Source organism: Leptonychotes weddellii, chromosome 2, assembly GCF_054177405.1.
Source record: "Leptonychotes weddellii isolate Sample4059 chromosome 2, ASM5417740v2, whole genome shotgun sequence".
Lineage (NCBI taxonomy): Eukaryota > Metazoa > Chordata > Mammalia > Carnivora > Phocidae > Leptonychotes > Leptonychotes weddellii.
In genome coordinates, this window is record NC_138370.1 from 143006557 (window position 1) to 143013845 (window position 7289).

Below are 7289 nucleotides of genomic sequence, written 5' to 3' on the forward strand. Positions count from 1 at the left end.
CACATTTTTCCTCTTCTCCACCTCCCCTTCAGTGCTGTGTTAAGTCAACTCTGACCTAGCTCTCTATTCCCTAGGTTAATGCCAGAGCTTGTTAAACTGATATCCTCCTACTCAATAAGCTTGTCTCCTTGAGTAGGCAGCTGCCAATGAAAACAAGTGGAACTATTCCGAATTCTCTGAGTATTTGAAGTGGAGGGAATTTGGTGCAGAGAGCTGGTTACACAGGTGATGGGAGAACTGTGAAGACTACAGAGGACAGCAGGGTGGCTTGGGACTAGGCGGTGCTGAGTCGCACCCACTGACATGTGAGTTCCTTGAGGCAGGCAAGAAAAATGTATCAATCCACTTTTTCTCCTCAGCAACTGGCATAATACAAATCTTTAAATATAGTAAACAGCCATGAAATGTTGACACAATGGATCAGTCATTCTAATAACCCAAGATCTTTTTGACCCAGAAGTTTCTAGAAAATTGTCCCCACTTCAGGTCCAACATTTCAATGTATCTCACCAGGGAAATAACTCTAATTATTTGAGCTTCTGATTATTCAGATTTTAGAACATAAGACGTTTAAACTGTCACTGTATGAAACATTAATTTTATCATATCCATTTTAAGATATTGGATGTTTTTGTACAGAAAAACGCTTTTATATTTTTAAAGACAACAAATTTTTATAGCTTCTACAGTAGGTATGAGATTACAAATGCTGAAATTCTTATATTGTACAGTCTTAGTCTCCAACAGTGGTGGTGTCATGCAGTTCATTGCCTCAGAACCCAAGTGCTTTCTCCAGTTGTCACATCCATGTCACATATGTGTTCATGTATAACAGTGTGCCCAGGTGATCTTCTGCGGTGCCTCTGTTTTAGTATAAGCCCATAACTTCTCCCACGAGGTTGATCAATTCCAGAATTGTTCAGAACAGAACACAAGACTGACAAAAATTCTGACTACACAGATGGATAAACCAAATGGGACTATTTAGGATGAGGAAAACGGTAAAGAAGACTATGTTCTTTGAGGCATGGCATGAGGCTACAGTAGGCAAAAAATAAAAATAATGAATGAGAACATGGGTTTTGGAAGCAATGAGAACGCGTGTATTTTATTTATTCATTTATTTTATTTAAATTCAATTAATTAACATATAATGTATTACTTGTTTCAGGGGTACAGGTCCGTGATTCATCAGACACTGATACAAAAACATTCATTTAAACAGGAGCTTGCATTAGAAACCGATGTTGTGTGATTCATTTCAATTACAACTTAAATTGGTTTATTTATCAGGTCATTTTCCACTAAACTTTGCATGAAATGCAAGATGTATGGTTTTTTTTTTCCTATCCTTACAAGCTATACTACTTATTGCCAGCATACACACTGATCTCCAGTTTACTTTTCTTCATAATCGTCATTGGGTTGGATAGGGAATTGTCTTGATAGAAGTAAAATACATTTCCCTTCTCTCTCTTTGCTCTTCTGGTTAATAAACAAAGCCAAATGTGTCTCCCTTTTGTTTTTCAGCCATTTAACATCTCTGGGTCTCAGGTTTCTCATAATAGCTCCCTTTATTGAAATCAGGAAGATGAGCCAGATGATTGAGGTTTTGTTGGGTTTCCTTAATATGTGCAATTTGTCCTTAATGAGATTCTGATATGGATGTTGATCAGCATCATTATTATGGCTTTTTCTAGTCAGAGAACATAAAAATGAAAATAACTCAGCACAAAGAAAGTGGAATTTATTGTAGTAACAGGAAAAGGGCTCCTGGGAAGTGAAAGTATCAAACATGCCCACATGTCCACACCTCATGAGAACTGGAAATAGGAAATGAAAGCCTTCCTGAACTCAGTCATTCGTTCTCTAACGATGTCAGACTCTTCATCTGGTGGCTAGTTTTTGCATCTTTCTCCGTTTTCTTTCTTTCTGTGCAGGCTGGCTTCCTCTCTTTATTCGCAGTCTCTCCTCTCTCACAACCACATAATAACAGTGCACCCTAGTTCTAGGTCATGACTTCTCCATTTAGTCCTACAGCTCCTGTCTCAGATTCTTTATGCAAGAACTAATTTCTGGGAGAGGACTCTGATTGGTTCATCTCATCTTTCTGAGCCAGGCACAGATTTATTTCCTGCCTGTCGATCAGCTGCTTTTAAATCAGGTATCTACTCTCTGTTCCCAAGGTGGAGGAGGGCAGGATCATGAGATGTAGAATGTGGCCTTGTTCAATCAGCAGGAGCTGTCAGCAGGGCAGTTTCCCTCACAGAAGGGACCCTAGACCTGGCAGGCAATGATGCACATCTCTACAACAATCAGCTCTTGGGGAAAACTGAACTGGCATGAACATTTGACAGGGGACAAGGATTTGTAGTTGGAATGCTTTATAATGTTTATTCAAATTTATGAAAGATAAAACAAAAATGTGTGTGGGAGCACTGATTCTTTAACACACACACACACATTCCCTTTCTTAAGAATTCTTTGAAAAGAAGGGATCGTTCATATGATCTTTCTGAGTGGATGCAATATTACTGGATGTTAAAGCAATATTTTATCTCTTCCCTAACAAGCTAGCCTGAGAGGTGTGCTCATCATGGAGGCAGCTCATAAAAGACTCACCTTTCCAACCCACTATAAAGTCTCAGAGCTCATTCTGGTAAGAAGCAGACCTCAATAAAACACATAACCCTTTTTCCTTATTCCAGTGCTAGAAAATGGATTTTTATCAAATGATTTCTTATGATAAAGTGGCAAATTATAAACCGTCTAATGCCAGAATTCCCTGGCACAAAAGTTTTGAGGAATACGTTAAAAGCTCAGGTAGACCTGTTAATATACATATTTTTCATGATAAATAGTGATAAAGGATTTCGAAGTATTTTATTAATACTGAAAGGAAAGGTATTTTCATCTAAGGCAGGGTTTCTTGGCTTTGGCACTGGTGACATTTTGAGCCAGGTGATTCTTTGTTGTGGGGGCTGTGCCGTGTAGTGCATTATGCTGGGAGGCATCCCGGGCCTCTACCCATAGGTGCCAATAGCACACACCATTACTCCCAGTTGTTGTTTTGTTTTTTTTTTTAAAGATTTTATTTATTTATTTATTTGAGAGAGCGAAAATGAGAGAGAGTACATGAGAGGGAGGAGAGTCAGAGGGAGAAGCAGACTCCCTGCCGAGCAGGGAGCCCGATGCGGGACTCGATCCTGGGACTCGATCCCGGGACTCGATCCAGGGACTCCAGGATCATGACCTGAGCCGAAGGCAGTCGCTTAACCAACTGAGCCACCCAGGCGCCCATCATTACTCCCAGTTGTGACAACCAAAACCGTCTCTAGACATTGCTAAATGTCCACTGGGGGCAAAATTGCCCTGGGTTTAAAACCACTGATTTAACCTTTAGTCTCCACAAGAATTATTTTTATTTATGATAAATATTTTCTTATTCCCCTAACATTTTTAGATTTGAAAAGTATGCCCTTTTGGAGTGTAATCGAGCACTATTGATTTGGTATCCTCTCTCTTGCTTTTCTCCAATGAATCAAATTCTCTCATGCCTGAATTAGCCTGACCAATTTCATTAGCCAACTCACACCCATTAATCCCATTAATTTGCGTCAGTGTCAGAGAATCCCCTATGGCCCATAGTTTCTAAATATGTCGCTCTTCCTCTCACAGAGTAGCTTGCATACTTGAGAAAGCTGGTTGAACAACTGTAAGTACATCTTGAATAAAAATCGTTTTAATGTTCTTGTTCAAAGTATCGCTACCTTTAATTTCTTTCTGAAAAATTTTCCATCCTTCCTTGAGTGCTTGCGCTTCGGACTAATGAAGAATTAATAGAAAATCTGTTGAATGAGAGGACAAAATACAGCAATTTTAAGCCTTTCTTTTCCATCTAAAAATGTAATACACCAAAATGAGTCATAGACAGATGTCACTGTTAATATTTCTATTAAGATGCAGCTAGAATAATTTATTTTAAATACAACAAATAGTTCCTCAGACATGTAAATAATCAATACTCTCAGAGAGAATTTGCCTATCTCACAAGGTTGTGAGAACAAAATGTGACAAGAGATATGAAAAACTATGGGAACCACAGAGCACAGAACATTCTCCAGGAGAAAGAGATTATTGTTATGCGTGCACTATAATAACAAATAGTACAAAAGAAGATATGGCTGTATTTTAAGTCTTTCCATGATGTTCATCATTATCACCATGATTATCATTATCTTCAAAAAAGTTTTCATTAAGTTTATCAATCTCATATGTCCATATTTCCATTTATCCTGGAATCAGGTCATAGATTAGAATAATAATGCTAGAAATACATAAGAAAAGTTGTGAAGGGTGCCACTTCCAAATGTAACATGATACAAGCAGAAATATTTTGCACCGAATTACTTTTTCTTGCAAATAGGGTAATAAATTACTGTTTTAATTTTGAACCATGATGTGATTTTTAGCCAATATTTAGTGAAAACAGAGTAGGAGTTGTGTAGAGCAAAGGTCTCACTGCATGCGTACAGTTCTCTCTCCACAGGAAACAAAACAGTTTCCAGAAAAGGAAGAGAAAAGGTCTACACACATGCACACCCATGCACCCATGCACACGCGCTTACTTAAATCTATGCAGAGATTACTCATGTGTACACTATTTTCTCCTTTTGACTCTCCATTGTTTACTTACCACAAACTCATATTTTCATTATAGTATTTATTATGAGTATTGTTCCGCCATGATAACCCTTTTACTTTACAAGAATAAGTTTTTCCCCATCACACGCCAAAGCTCTATTGAGAAAAAGGTGGAATAAGAATTTAGCCCCAGGGTCTCATTGTGAGGAAATCCTTTGTCCCACTTGTGAAGATCTGGAAGCTAATGACTATTGGGCATAAATACTGAAACAGTGTATTCTGTTGCTAACTGTGCTGCTCACCGAGGCAAAGTTTACATTAACATGTCTGTGGCTAATTATTAATTTTCCTACATTGACTGAATTACAAATAAGAACTGGACACCAAGCCTTGCGATTGATTACAGACAATTGCTTATTTTCATTGTCAGTGGGGTATTTCTGCCTACGAGGGTTTTTTTCCCATAAACATCTCTTTAAAACTAGAAATGCTTATGAAAATGAATATGCACACTCAAAGTAATTTGGAAGCGTGATATTAATCTTGAGATAGCAACAATTTTGAAGTTAATATATTTGTTTAGCATGTTACAGTTTCTAAGGAGGCTTCCCCATAATTTTCCCAAGTAATGTTTATAGTAAGCCAGTAAATGCTATTATTTTTATTTTAAAAACGAGCCATCTGATATATAGAGGGTTAAGTTCATTGTGGCTACATAGCTATACATGTGCTAGATCTTAGAATCAAGGTATTTCGAAATCTAAGGCCCAGAATCTGCCCAATTCATTTTTCTTCCAAAAAGGTGTTATGTTAAGAAATTGAAGACAATACAGTTGAGAATAGTAGCATTTGAGAAGGGAATTGTATGTAACACTGTGGATTTTCTTTTTTGTTAAATGTAGGTAAAGTGGAAGGAGCTTTTAGACCTTTAAGGTGTGTGTGATTAATCTTGTGTGATTAATAGTGAAGAGCTAATGAACAAGAAAGGGTGCCTTCTGAGTAAACAGTGTAAGTGTTCTTGAATATAATGGTTAAAGGACACTGGAACTCATTATCCAGAATGAATATTGTTTTGTATTTTGGGATTTTTCAGAAATGCATATAGATCCATAAAGCATTCTAAATAAAGTACGGTTTGCCCAGATGTGAGGTATGATGTGGTCAGTTGTGTAGACAACAATAGCAGTACACAGACATTGTGCAGGAGTTCTGCAGTGTTTTCTTAACTGCTGCGAAAGCATTCACAGTCACTACTGATAAATAAATATCCTGTAAAAGAAAAAGTGAACTTTCTATTTTTATTACATTGGGACTCACATCTTAAAGACTATGATTTTACTGCTACCATTTTTTAATGGACAATTACACTTTGTATTACTAGAGCTCTTTAAAAACAGACAGCTAAAACTCAGATAATCATCATGGTTCCTCTCTAGTAGCTTGATTTATTTATTGAGCCCAAATCTTCCTGTCTCTCACTGCCAGGGGAAATCTGGGTGGAAAAAAAAAAAAATGCAAAAGGACGTCCTTAGTGTTACCTTTTACAAGAGGTGAGGAAACAAACTCAAATACAAACCCATCTCTGAAGTCAAACCAGTTCTTAAAACAAAGCAGGTATGAGATAAGAGAGAAATAGTTGAGCAGTTCCACCATTGATTTCAGTTCTCAGGCCAAATAAATATCTCCATCCAAACGTGCTTTATAAACTACTTTTTAGTACCAGTAGACAAGTTGTAATTTGCTAGAAAGATCCAGATAATGGTAATTGATGACCTTTATAAGGCAAAGAGCAGTATTCATTCAAAAGGCATTTGCAGTTTGGAAAACACCTCCTTTCAAGTGCATCAATCTTTAGTTATTATTGAGCACACGTTTCCCCCCCGCAAATAGTACCATAAATATAATATCCAGAGGTAGATTTTTGTGAACATGGATCTCTCAGCACAACTTTCCTTTATGACCTCACCCCATGACCATTACCTTAACTTCAAACCTCAAAATTCAATTAAATGGATTTTCCCTACATTGGAGTGAACACTTGTGCATGCCCTCAGTTATTGCTCTGGCACTTCTAACCTGTTGGTTGCCCTATACCTGGAGGTGCATATTTCCGTGTATTCAGGTGTAACTTCGGGGACAGCAGGACAGTGGTCTCTGGGAACATATGATACCACAGACTGTCACTTTCATGACGAAAGGCCTTTGATGATGATCGTGATGATGATGATGATGATGATGATGATCAAATTTTTTGGGTTTTGTGTTTCATTTGTTTCACAGGATTATACACTCACCATGTATTTCCAGCAGTCTTGGAAAGACAAAAGGCTTTCTTATTCTGGAATCCCGCTAAACCTCACGTTAGACAACAGGGTAGCTGACCAACTCTGGGTGCCAGACACCTACTTTCTGAATGACAAGAAATCATTTGTGCATGGGGTTACGGTGAAAAATCGAATGATCCGACTGCATCCTGATGGAACGGTTCTCTACGGACTCCGGTAAATGACTTTGTGTTGCATGGTTCACTGTTACTGTTGTTCTTGTCGTTAGGTTTTATTTTTTACTTTTGGGAATGGGCAGTGGGAAGAGAAGCAAGTAGGAGAATATAGAGACACTTTCATCTCCATAACAAAATTAAATTA